At 43.2% G+C, this 14,156-nt stretch overlaps 1 long non-coding RNA gene across 2 annotated transcripts in view; it reads right to left on the bottom strand.

The window, feature by feature from the left end:
* LOC125634946 (uncharacterized) overlaps window positions 1-10,615 on the bottom strand; it is a 120,960-nt gene extending 110,345 nt beyond the window's left edge. For both annotated transcript variants that reach the window (XR_012667473.1, XR_007356091.2), the window contains exon 1: window positions 10,228-10,615. This is a non-coding gene — a long non-coding RNA (uncharacterized LOC125634946). The remainder of the gene's footprint in view (window positions 1-10,227) is intronic.
* Window positions 10,616-14,156: the final 3,541 nt, after the last annotated feature.

Raw genomic sequence — 14,156 nt, 5'->3', positions numbered from 1 at the left:
TAGGGCTTCCTAACACCAGCACTTGGGGATGGTTCATTAGTGTGTCAGGTGGGGAACCTGCCACCTATTGAGCCAACAAAACCACTCTCTGAAGACCTACAGTAATCATCAAAAGCTTCTCATCTAAGTACCGACCTGGTCTGACATGACTTAACTCATAAGTAAGGCTGCGTGTCTGTCATGGAGGTCACAAAAGTCATGGGTTCTGTGGCTTTCCGTGACTTCTGCAGTGACCAATGTGGCTGATTCTAGGGCCGCCCAAGCAGCTGGCCCGCAGCCGACTGCTTGGGCAGCCCCAGGGACAGCCACACCGTCCACTGCTGGGCTGGCCCCACAGGCAGTGGTTGGTGGGAGGCCCCAGGGTGGCCGGAGCAGTGGCAGCTCCAGGCAACTGGCCCCGGGGACTACCCAAGCAGTGGCCGGTGGGGCTAGCCCCAGAGGTCCCCCCAGAGCAGCGGCCCCCCCGGAGCCTCCCCAGCTAAGATTTAGTCAGGGGTATTTATAGTGGAGGTCATGGACAGATCACGGGCCATGAGTTTTTGTTTATTGCCCGTGACCTGTCCATGACTTTTACTAAAAATACCCATGATAAATCGTAGCCTTACTCATAAGATCTGGCAGAGCCACAGCACAAGGTGATGTCGCTTCAGGCCACATTTCTATAGAGAAGGTACATCTTTCTCAACTCAGTTCACATCACCGTCTCCCCTGGCAGTACAGCTGCCTTAGCAACCATGCTGCCAGTGGTTATACCCCTCGGTGCCTAGACGTAACCCCTATGAGGGTGGGGTCGACAACGTAGAGGAGAATTACTGATGGTTCAACTGGCAACATACTCCTCCACCACTAAAAGCCACCACCCCCCAAACCACAGTCTGTGGTCTCTGAGGCAGAATGGAGCATGTAGTGGTGGGTGCAGGTTACTCTTTTCTATACTTCCCAGTGTTTTAGTGCCCCAGTTTACCCATTCTAAATTAGACGTGCATGGTCCCAAATGTGTATTAATTTAACTCTGTTTAATCAGGTCGAGCTAATAGAAATGTCCAGAAAGGTTTGAGATCTGCAGCATCCTTACCTGCTGTCCAGTCAGCCAGAGGTGTGGGTGTGGGAGGAACACTCCCTGAAGAGATGTAAAAGGCCCTACAGACACTGCGTTGTAGAATTTGCAGAGACTGAACAAATGGCAAGGGGTCACAGCAAACAGAAACATGCAGCTGCTCGCACTCCGAGGGGAAGCCCACTCATCCTTCAGGTGCAGGTAGCCCCTATATAGTATCCTCAGGAATCCACTTGTCCTGCCATAGTGAGTAGCACATTTCTGCTGATAGCCAGCTGACTGTGCTCTGGCGAACCCTGGCTATTCTGTGCCTGGGGGGGAGCCTGCTTTGCCATGGAGAAGGCCCCCATGGTACAGACCCCCTCTCCAAAGCCTCACATAAAGGGAAATCTGAGAGGGTTTCAGGTACAAGGTGGAAGAGGGTGTGTGGAACAAGAGATTGTGGATCTGTGCAGCACCATCCCTTATTCTGGACCTGGGTTTCCATGTGTAAATCCACGTTGGGGGGGCAGGGAAGTACAATTTAGAGTTGTGTTACCTCCCTCTGAGACCCTTGTGTGACTGCTACTGAGCAGCCTCAGGGGGACTCTCCCCTGATTCCGCCCACCTTGCCTCAGCCACCATGTTCTCTTGTCTGTGGAGTGTGCCATCCTTTTGCAGATCTCCTTGCAGAAGCCCATCATTGTGCTGTAAGCTGGCGTGAAGGCAGCATATCAAGTAGGAGTTTTTGGCTTGTGTGTAGAAGTTGGAGAGAGGTTTTATAGTAAGTTGCTACACTTTTTGGCTTGCAAGCCCTGGGAACATATGGCTCATTGCTTGCCAAATGCTGGTATTTTAAATTGTGGGAGGAATAGAGCATGGCACATTTGACTTCTTCATTGCCACTGTTTTTGCCACCGCCACCCTGCCTCCCTCCTCTATTTTAGATCAGACTGTTCCATCCATTTTTAAAGAGAACTCTCCATTTACTTCCAGACTCGTGGCAGGAGATGGTCCCCTACTAGACATAATAAAGAAGTCCCCTTCTCAGTAATACCCAACTGGAAATCTCCATCAGTTCAGAGCTGTAGTGAGTACACAGCAAATGCGTGACTAGTTCTGCTCATTCCTGAGCCTTGCAGTTGGCCTTACTCAGACTTTCAACAAACATCTTTTCTTTTCCAAGCAATCAAAACTTTATGGACTGTTATTTCCTTCCTCTCAACCTCCCAAGAGGTAACAACAGCACACTTGAGATGCTGCAAACTTGTCACTTCCACCTTGAGCCAGTGGTTGACCTGACCAGAGAGATGCCGGGAAATGAAATAGCATCCTTAAGTACAGACAGAGTAACTGTGTTAATTCAACCACAGCTCTGTTAAGCCACTACAGTAGCTGTCACAATGTGGTTGAAATCACTCCCCTCCACCCACCCAAGCCATTTAATGATACTGAAAAGTGCAACATATTGCTTTTTTAAAAGTTAATAAAATAGTAACTAAAGGTGACCTGCGAGACATTAATTTACTTGGATTTTCAAGATGCTTTTGATAAGACCCCTCATAAAAGACTATTAAGGAAAATAAATAATCGTGGGGTTAGGGACAGTCTTTGTTGTGGATTAAAAACTGGTTAAGCAACAGGAAACAAAGGGTTGTAATGAACAGCTGCTTCTTAGATTGGAGAGAGGTTAATAGTAGGGTACCACCAAGAGTCTGTATTTGGACTAGTGCCATTTAAGATTTGTGATCTGAAGGAGGAAGTGGACAGAGTTAGTGATGATGATGACATTGCATTTCAGGGGGCCCAGTCCTGCAATCCGTACTCAGATTAGCAGTCAGTGCTCGTGCAAGTAGACCTATTGAATTTAGGTGGACTTTGAGTAAAGATTATCCAGCTGTAAAGGGTTTGCAGGAGTTGTCTTTTGATTCATAACAACAATGGAAGATTGTGAAGAACTCCAGGTGTACTTAAATGTATTGACAAATTGGGCAGCATGATGACTGATGAAATTCATCTGGGGTAAGGGTAAGGTAATACTTCTAATGAGAAATAGCCTCGTTTACCAGTTGGTAAACCATGGGAAAAAACATTTACCAACATGTGGGATCCTTTAAAGAAAGAGACCTAGGAGTCATTGTGCGTAGATCATCGTGGGCCCAATTCCATCACTCTTATTCACACCAAATAGTGCTTTATTGGGCAAAAGGTCCATTTTATGTAAATGGTGTAAGAATGGCCAAAACAGGCCCTAAATTTGTCTGCCCAATGTGTAGAAGACACTAGAAAATAGCAAATAGGATAGTTGTTGTGTTCATAAAAAAGATATACAATGACAGAGCACATTGTAATGAAATTACAGCCAACAAATCCCTCCACCGGTGTTCTGTCCAGCTTTGCTCCACTTCCCATAACTAAAAGATGGCTTAAAGTGGAAAGAAGAGTAACACAGATGTTCAGAGCTACAATGGCATGTGCAATCTATTAACTTGTGGTATAATCTCTCCCAAAAAGTGGTGGAAGCCTCATCATTGACATGTTTAAAACTCAACTGGATAGAACAGCTAGGAAATGTGCAGTAGGGGACAATTCTGCATCCAAAGGTAGATGATGATATAACAGGCCTTTTGCACATCTGGACTGTACGGGCAAAATTATGGTCTTGTCAACCATGCTGAGCTGTATAGGGCTTAATGATTGTTTATGGATTAGTGACTCCCAGGGCCTGGGAGAAGCATGGTAACTGGCTTTATACAGCTTATAAATGTGTGACCTGCATTCTACACACTATAGCTCCACCTATACCTGCTGGCTAGCAAGAGCACTGGGGAGCATGGCTACCCTCTATCCAGCCATGCCCCCTTTGTGGAAGTACTGGCAGCAGCCGCACTTTCACTCCCCACTGCATGAGCCAAGTACTACATCCATTTCCCTCCCCCAGCTCACCCACATGTGCCCCTTTATTGCTACATTACATATATGGAGACACTTCCAGAACTAGGAGTGTTTAGATTAGAAAAGAGAAGAGTTAGAAGGAACTTGACAGAGGAATTCAGTATCATGAACAGGGGAATCCATTAAATTAATAGCCAGACCATGTATATACACTGTAGGGAAAACCAGCACGTTTATTAGCCAGTTTCTGGAATTCACTGCAGCAGGAGCTCACTGAATCAAAGACTGTGGCTGGATTTTTTAAAGGGCTAGATCACTTTGTGACTAATTTGCCATCATGAATCTAAGATAAGGGTAGTTATAGCTCCAGCTTGTGGTCATTAGCTGATCCCCACATGGTCAGGAAGAGATCACCTCTCCCACCCCAGACTCAGTAATAGTTGTATTATGCTTTGGGTAAGTATGGGTGGCATTCTGGGAAGCATCAGGCACCAGCGGTGACTAGAAGCAGCCTACTGGACTTGATGGACCAAGAGTTAGATTAGGAAAATTCCTATAAAACCACAAAGGAGCTCCAGATAATGCCATTAATGTGGATGTTTAGACACATGGCTACTGTATATCAGCTTGAGCTATGATTTTGTTCAAGTTTAACACTAAACAGCCTTTTATAGTTGTATGGAAGATGGCTGAGGAAAATCCAGGGACTGTAGGAAGTGAGGATAGTTGCATCTTTCCCTCTTCATCACCAGGGCAATAGTGTCCAAGCGTGGTGCTGCAGGGCGCCATCTTCAACATGAGAACTAAAACCCAAGTCCTCAGCGCTCAAACTCATTAAATGGCACTGCATACTTGGGGCGCTTGGCCAAATGCCAGGGCTAAATTCTAACTACTGTTTGTCTCCCTGCATTTCTCATTTACTTTACACACTGCAAGTTCCTAGTCAGCTTCCACCCTAAACGGCTGTGCTGTATTGTTAGCATTGGTGATCAATGCTACCTTCCACCCCAGAAACACCTGCACATGCATGGCTGGATTGCAACTTTAGGTGCAGTCCTGAGCAACGGGTGGTGAGTTAGCTGCAACACCTTAGGAAATATCCCTGTTAGCCACAATTCCCTGCTGGATTCTCCCTTGTGCCATGGGGGAGAAGTGTAGTTATTTGCTTCTGGCATATACCAGTAATTAAGACACACCCTATAGAGCTGTGCTTTCCAGTGCAGTGGTGGGTGGATTACCCCCACTTGTACTCACCCATCTGTGCTGGGGTGAGAGAGAAGTGTGTACACATACACACCCACTTACTGCTGTATTCCCAGGCCCAAGATCCTGGTAGTCTATGCAAATGTGTAAGGAGATTTCTTTCTTCCTGCTTCCACCCCTGCATGGGTGTGAAGTCCAAGTCATCATCTAGCCCACAGACCACAATTTTTTATAAAATAAGCATTATGGAAGGAGGAATCCTATTGGCTGACAAAGGTCATGACAGTGAGCCTATGCAGTATAACTCTCCATTACCAGACATTGTATGCCCAATTTATCCAGGGGTGCATACCAGTGGGCAGAACAGGGTACTGAAGTCTATTCTTGTCTCTGCCGCTAACTTACTATGTGACCTTGGGCAAGTCACTGAAGCATACTGTCACACTGAAGTATATAGATTAATCATCTATAAAATAACAAATAATAATCCTGACCTACCTACCTCCCTAGGTCATTTGGAGTCTTAATGAGGGAACATTTTTAAACACCAGCAAGCTGTTGAAATTACAGCCAATTACAGCTCACATAGCCATGGAAAGGGATGATAGATCAGCAAAAACAATACAAAGGTTTTACAGTATTATTTGCTCCCTAATAGTAATGATGATCACAACAAAATATGTAGGTTTCAGCTGAGGAACTCAAATCCTTTTGCAAACATTAATCCCATTATATTGCATAATACTCCTGAGACATAGGCAAAGTGTACAGGGGGACATTGATTTCAATGGGATTTAGGCTCTTAACTGCTTTTGAGGATCTGGGTCCAAGAGCACAAGGCCATTGCAAGAGCAGCAGCTACTGTTCAAGACGCTACAAGTGGGGAAGCAGCCCTTCATCACCAACACATCCCATCCACCAACACTTTAATCTATCCTATCTCTCTGCTGCATGCACCAGCCACCAGTCTCCTCTTTTGCATGTACGGAGTGCTGGGTAGTAACATGGGAGGTCTCCATGCTTGTAAAACTAAACGGGCTCTTTATTAAGACAACTATTTCAGGGTTGTTTCGAGCCCTCATGAAATGTGAGCACGAACCAGCTTCCTAGTGCCTGCTCCAAACTCTTCCCTCTTGCAACCTGCATTCCTCCTCCAAATTCCAGGCAGGCTGCTACCTCCTCCAAGACACTGAGCTTTCTTTGTGATTCTCCTCTCCTGAATGCTGCCTCTTAGCTCTGCACCTGAGACACCCCTGTTATTGGTTGTCCTTAGCAGAGACTGTCAACCATCCAGTGGTTATGATGAGCACAAACAGGCAGCAAAGGTGAGCCCACCAAACTCATTTCTGTTGACTCCATAGATAAAAGGCTAGCACACTAGGTCACTACATTAACTGCCCACTGAGAGTGCAATTCACTTCACCTGCATAAAGACCAGCTGACCACGTTTTATGCAGGTAATAGAAATCAGGGAGGCAAAATATACCCCGCATTTAACTGGGAGGATGTTCCCCCCAAAAGACTGGTTAATTTTCCAGTGTCCAACTCAATTGTTAAATTAACCACCTAATACAAATATGAGAGAGAGAGAGGATTTAACACCCAGCAGCTTTGAGACCCTTTGGTTTGCAAGTTTTTCAAATGGAACCTGATTTCTCTGTCCTGTGCTGTATCATCAAACAAGGCCTCCAGATGGGGAAGGATAGTTAAAATGGCAGTGAGAGACAGCAGCACGCAGGAAGGGTCTAAGCCTGCTGACTGCCTTCAATGCTCCTACATTTCAGCTGAAATGGAGGGTGTTCAGGAGGAGCTCAGCACCTCTTAGGATAAAATTCTAAATGGTCACAGTGGAATGGGGAAATGGCCAGTGATTTCTGAGGAGTGTTCTGAACATTTTTTGTATTTAAGGTGGGATTTTCAAAAATGCCCAAACAACTTTGGAGCACAAATCCCATTAATGTCTAAAAACCACACCTGCATGGCCTTAGATCCCAATCCTGCAAACATTTACAGATATGAGTAGCCTTACACACATGACTACTCTCACTGAGTTCAATGGGGCTACTCACATATAGAGAGTTATGTAGGATGGATCGCATTTCCAGGATCAGGGCTTTATTTAGTAAATATTTATTTGGGGACAGATTGTAAACCTCTTACTCGCATTAGTAAACAGTTATTCACATGAGCAGTCCAATTCACTTCAGTGGGCATAAGGGATTCATAGCCTGATCTTTAATGGCCATCTACTAACTGCCGTAGATTTAGTTAGTTTGTTTGTTTAGGTATTTTTTTGTCTCTGTGTGTAATATTTATCTTTAAAGCACAGAAAAAAGTTCTCACAATATATTTCACTTACTGGACATCCAACCTGGTGAGAGATACAATGAAAACAAAGTGCCATAGTGGCTGTGACCAGTGCTGTGTGTGACTGATCACTACTGGAAAATCTCAAACTCAGATAAAAATCATTGGGCTTTTTTTTTTGATGATACATTTGAAACACCTCATGTTGTAAAGGAAACCTGCAATAACGAGATAGTGCGAATGAAAAATAAACACTTCACATGTTTTCAAGCAAACAAAGCAGCATAAAGGCGTCTACTGAAACAGCCATTATAGTTGTATTATTGGAGGGTTGGTATTTTTCTTGCTCCAGCTCTGTGGTTTATTTGAAAGAACACTGACTTTTATTTTAATATAGTCTTATTCAGTATACTCTGTTAAGGTACCCAGAGTCCTTGAGCACCAGTAGATTGCAGATTTCTCAGTGTTATGTATAATTAAGATCAATGTTGATATTCGTCTCCAAAACATTTATTACCAGAGAAGCCGTGAAAACAGTTCTCTAACTTCAGCATCTGAGCAGCAGCAAAGGTATCAGCAGAAACAATTCAAGGATTCTGAAGTCAATGGGACTGTGGCAATGATCATGGATCCCCTTGCAAGGTCAGTGCCCAAGACATTCATGGAAACACTTTATAAAGCAAACAGACTGTGCCGAACTATGGTTAAAGAAGGACCTCCTATTTGAGAGGAAGTTTTCAAGGGATATATCCTATAGCAAGACAGATATCAAGTGTACATACATTATAAGGAGAACAGACATATAACCACTTCTAAACTAAGACTCGTGCCGTGCATACTCGATAACAAACCAGTAAGAGGAAATATTACTTAGTAGAAACTGTTTGATGAAGTCTTCCCCTTCCTTTCCAGCAGTGAGTCTTGAACCAACTGTTTATCCCTACTTACCAAGAAGCAGGGAGGCAAAAAGAGCTGTCACTTTAGGCAAGTGGAAAGGAAGCAAGCAGCAAATTTCCTGCACAAGCTAGAAATAGGCCTTTCCTTTTAACTTTTAGAAGCTGTTCATGTGAACGCAGTGCTTGGGGAAGGTGCAGGACTGGCAGTTCTGGAGACAAGAGTCTTCTACTTAGCCACAGAATAGGTGACAGCTTTCCTACAATGTACTATTAGTGTGAGCCAACTGAGATGAAAGATATACATTTGGGCTTCGTACCCTTCTTTAGTCTTTGGCCTCTCTGCTAAAACTGCCCCTGTGGGTACCTGTCAGGGGAGTGTTTCCTTGTGTCATGTGAAAACCTGCTGTTTGGGAACTGCACTGATGCCACTAAACTCATTTTACATTGGCCACTATCAGTCACTATTAACATGAGCTTCATTTAAACCTGTCAGGTATAATCAAAAGGCTCTATAAGCACTGGAACATGTTACTTGTGGAATCCCCATCAATGGAGGTTTTTAACAACTGGTAACCTCAGGCATGATCTAGGTATATTTAATCCCACCTCAAGGCAGGGGGCTGGACTGGATGACCTCTTGAGGTCTCTTCCAGCCCTAGATTTCTGTGATTCTCTAACCCATGACCAACATCATCCACTCACCCACACAGGGGATATTGACTTGCTGTTGCCATAGCAACTGATTTTTTTCCCTTAGACAAGACAAAAGGAAGTCTGAGGAAGTCTCTGTTCAAAATTATCTTCTTCTCCCATCACTTGGACCATGTCACTCCTCTAATAAGTTTCCTTTAGTGACTCCTGCTTGCTTTCTGCATCAAGTTCTTCCTGCTGGTCCTGACTTTCAGAGCACTTCATATTTCCACTCCTCTTACCTCTCTGGACAAATTTCTACCTACAACCCTTCCTTCACTCTTTGGCTCTGCATCAGCCTTGCTGCCTTGCTCCTGTCTTTGTCTCCACATGCTCCTGTCTCCAAGGTTTCTTTCATACTGCTCTTTATGCCTGGAAAAGCCTTCCACGTCCCATGCATGTATTGACCATGCTCTCCTAATTCAAATGCCTCCTTGAAATGCGCTTCTGCAAAGCTTTTCTGTGATGAACCATCCTGCAACCAAAACTCTATCCACCCCCTTTCCCTCACCCTAACTCAGTCCAGTTCCAACAGACAAGATTTATGAAATACTAAATACATGAGTGATCTACTTGCCAGAAGGAAACAAACTCTTAGGACCTTTAATTGCACCTGACCTCACTTACATTACTTTTACATCAGTGTAACTCCATTAACCTCAGTGGAGAGATTTCTGATTTAGACTGGTGTAACTGAGATCAAAACCAGACCCTCTGCCACTGTTATTGTTTCTTAAACTCTATATAGATTTTAAAGTCCATGATTCTTACGTGAGCCTCTAAAGCACAGTGATGGTACCGTGTGGAGGATAGTCCTAATAAAATGCACAGTACTATGACAACAGATTTCACTGCTCACTCATCTTCCTCAGAGACCAGCACCACTGTAGGTAGCATACAAGTCAGGAAGTAGCATCCTGGTCCCTCTACATGCAGAATGCTATCCGCAGCCCTATGAATTTAAAGTGTGTGTGTTGGATTCAGAGCTTAGAAGTGTGCTTGGAAGAGGGACATGATGGATTCACATATTATACCTCTTAAGAAGCCTTATCCAAATTTTCCTCAAAAAAGTGTGCATCCTTTTAAAGGTGAAATGCAAAGCTAAACTGATTATTGGGTGATGCTCCAAAATAAGAACTGACTATCCCCCACTTCCCAGGAGACAAAGGACAGTAAGCGAAGAAATGAGTTTTAACTTACCTTTTCCAGGTCATTTCTCATCAGTTGCAATGAGGTTTCTGGTATCTTTGATGTCAGTGAGTGATGCATTCTCTGAGATGCTCAGGAAATGAAGTGTCAATGGATTTAACAGAGGGAGAAAAAAATGTCAGAGGTTATTTCTGTGCCAAATATTCCCCATGGCCTGGATAATGGGAGTGTTCAGTATATAAAAACTCAACATATTTTCTTTTTTAGGTCTTCAGTAGAAATATAAAAATTTGCCAACAGAATGTTTTTCTGTTGGAAATGCCAAGTCATCAAAATCAAAACTTTCCCCAAGAATACGACAACTTTGGTGTAATGTCATTTTGAAAAAAAAATTTAAAAGGCCAACAACTTCCATTTCAACCTTATCAGGATAGAGCATTTCAATTTTTCATTTCAAAGTGACATTTTGCTAAAAATTACATTTTATTGTATATTATGTTATAAATTAAAATATAAACTTTTTTAAAAGTTGAAATCAGAATGAAATATTTCAAAATTATTGAAACGGAAAGTTTTGACTGATCCAAAATGAATTTCTTTTGAAAATTTTGGTCTGTAGGAAATATGAGTAGTCTTTACCTACTCTTACCTTATCTAGTACTCTTTGAAATGGCACTTGGTTAAAGAGCACTAGAGAATTTTTAGTGGGCACCAGCAGTGTCTACACAGACCAGTTGGTGCACAACATGTTAATGTGCTTTAGAAATCACACCCCTGTAGTGTTCATTGCTGCACCATGTAGACATGCCTGTACAGCATTGCAAAACAGGGGTCACTCCATTGAAATCAGGGGAGTTACACTGCTATAAAATCAGTGTAAGAGAGATCAGAGTCAGTCTCCTTATGTCTACACTCCAAGGTAGAGTTAGCCATGGCTGTTGCCATCAGCCTAACCTTATCTAAAGCAGCATCACAAAGGAAAGAATTTGAGTGGATGGCGTTCATAATTATCCTTATTCTCTCATGAATTGGGCCATTGTATAAAGACCATGGTAGAAACTGTTTCCAGGGATGATGGAGGAATCTTTGAGGAAGAGGTCATGGTTAGAACCACTTTGAGAACCAACAGTACTGTCACCTAAGTGCTTCCAAGCAGGAGAAATGCCTGAATGTTGGTTGTATCCAAATGAGTTACAGAGTCTGTGGGCTGTGTAGACTACAGGTGTGTCCCTTGAGGGAAAGAAGAGCTGTCTTCAGAAGACCAATCCACTGAGGGGCAGAAAGGACTAAAAGTCCAGATGGGTAAAACTAAGTCCAGAGGTTGATTGTGAAACCTGGCAGAAGGCCAGAGGAACTGTTTGTCTGTAGTGTGAGTTAATTTTAGTCTCCAATTTTTATTACCCAATTACCTCCCTCAGCCCAATACAACATCTGATACAAAAAACTCCCTGGGAAACACTTAGGGTCTGACTTTTCAGGGGTGTTGCGCATCCACAATTCCAGCTGAAATCACTAGGGCTTGCCAGGAGAGAGGCAACCAGATTGGGACAAGAACAAGTCCTGTCAATTCCCCCTGAGAAGACAAAACATTTTCTCTGCAAGACATTAAAGGGTGAACAAGGTTTATCCACTTGTGCCCATTCCCTATTAATGAATTCCATAAAGGATGCTTACGTGGAAAATTAAATGACTTCTTTGTGTGGCCAAAAGAAATAATCCTTGTAAGGCAAGAAGGCAAAGAGGAGAGATTTCAGCCCCTTTAAACAAAACAGAGGACCTTGCAATCTGGCTCTTGATCTAATTCTGAGCCAAGGAGCTGCCATATTGTACCATAATGGGGAAACCAAGCCACCTGCAGCCTGTCACTTCTATTGGACCTCCACAGAGCACACTGGGACAGCAGAATACGGTGGTATCCAGGCCTGAAGGACCATGCAAACTTCCTATTTCAGATGTAGCTAATTAATTTGCTGCTCCACTGCAAGAAAAAGAATGCCTGAAGCCCCCCAGTGGGGATCAGAAGCCATGAGAACATGCTTCCCCAAAAGCCTTACTATTCTGTAAAAGTAGAGGCCATTCGTAGGATGGCTGACTGCTAGCAGGTGTCCTCAGCACAAGCTTGCCAAACTGAAAGAAGGAGGAGGAACAGGAGGCTTTCCCATTGGTGGGAGAGTACTCACCAGTGTCACCTCCAAGCATTCAAAAATCATGAAGCAGGCCCCAAAAATTCAGGAGTGGCTTAAAATTAGGAGAGTTTTAAAAAGAATAAATCGGAGGTGTTACTTGTCTTCTGGTGTCACCATCATTAGAGGTCACATTTTCAAGGCTTTCTCTGCAACCGTGAGAGCTATGAATTTACTTTTTTTGAATGAAAATTGAGATTTCTACATAATCATATGACTCCAGGAGCTGGGACTTTAAGAAAAGCATCTGCTATCATGAGACCCATGACAAAGTCACAAGAGTTGACCACACTGAGTACATCCAGACATAACCCTGGCCAAATGTATGGTCGTACATGAGCCCTATTGTCAGCTACCCTTCCTGGCACTACTTCTTATTGTAACCCTCCCCCACAACACACATACCTCAAAGAAACAAGTGGGGCCAATTAGTAGTTCTGGAATAAAAGCATGCAAAATACACCATTTTGTGTTGTTTTAATATGAAACTAGCTGAAACTTAGTGGCTTAGGTGAAGTTTCACTTTGTGATTTGTGGTATACTGGAGCCTGAAAATCCAAGTGAAACTCTGGAGGTGTGAATCCATGTGAATCAGAACTAAAGAAATCCCTAGGAACTAACACCTCAGAATTTCATACAGGTCTAGAGAAACGTTCATATGGTGCATATGTATATGTATATAGTTATTTGTAATTATATATCTTTGGTCTTCTTTTAGAAGCTATGGTCAAAATGTTCAAACTTGAAGGCCTAAAGATAAGCACACCTAAAATTCATATGTAGGCATCTGAACAGTGGCATGATTTTCAGATGTGTGAAGCACTTGACGTCATTGGCCATTTGAAGTCAACAGGAGCTGAGGCTGCTCAACACCTATGAAAATCAGGCCACCAGGTTAAGGTATCTAACTTTAGTCACCTTTGACATGATCCGCATCTCTGTCCCAGCACTTACTCATCTGTGCCTCCGTGTTCTGTCTGGCTCACAGGTGAATCCACATATAGCCCTACGCTTCAAGTAACATCTGCTCCTCCACCAGGATGGGGAAACCTGGCGAGATGGTTGATTAAGATATACACTACAAACAGTTCCCTTGGCCCTCCGAGCAGCAGAATTTCACAATCAGCCCATCCCTTCTCCCCTTCATGGATGTGCACGTGTCCTTCCTTCAGCTACTAAATTGTTGACATTTAAACAAATATGCTTTACTTGAACATCTGTGTGAATGCAATCACAATAAATTTAAAAATAAGAAAACACCAGATCTTCCTCAATCTCTCCCAGGCTCTCTTCCCAAGCCTCCTACTGGGTCACTTTGTAGAGCTCTCCCCATATATTTCTTCTGTCCTGGTCTCCCAAGAGTAAGCCACTCCTTTTATAGCAAGCCTTGCTTTCATCTTGTAGACATACGACCCCTCTACCACATGCACCATTCCCAAAAACCCATTCTTGAAAGGGCAGCATCTCCAAAACAGGTGTGCTGGTTGTGCTGGGACTAGAACTGGTCAATTTTTTTTCTGTCAAAACTGTTTTGTTTGTTTGTTGTTTTACAGAACATTGGGGTTTTGACTAAACATTTTTTCATGGAAAGTGTCTGCTTTCCATGGAGAATTTTGACTTTTCTGAAAAAACAAAAACCCATTAAACAAAAGCTTTTCAGCTCAAAATGTTTGGCATTCATTTTTAAGTCAAAAATTTCCACAGAAAATCGCAATGAAAACTATTTTGATTGAAATTTTCTGAGGAAAAAGAAAAAGATTTTTCTGACCAGCTGTAGCTGGAACTTTTAATGCCCTG

This window comes from Caretta caretta, chromosome 3, assembly GCF_965140235.1.
Source record: "Caretta caretta isolate rCarCar2 chromosome 3, rCarCar1.hap1, whole genome shotgun sequence".
NCBI classification, from domain to species: Eukaryota; Metazoa; Chordata; order Testudines; family Cheloniidae; genus Caretta; species Caretta caretta.
Note: the sequence above shows the minus strand (reverse complement) of the source record. Positions and strands in the feature narration are given on the sequence as shown.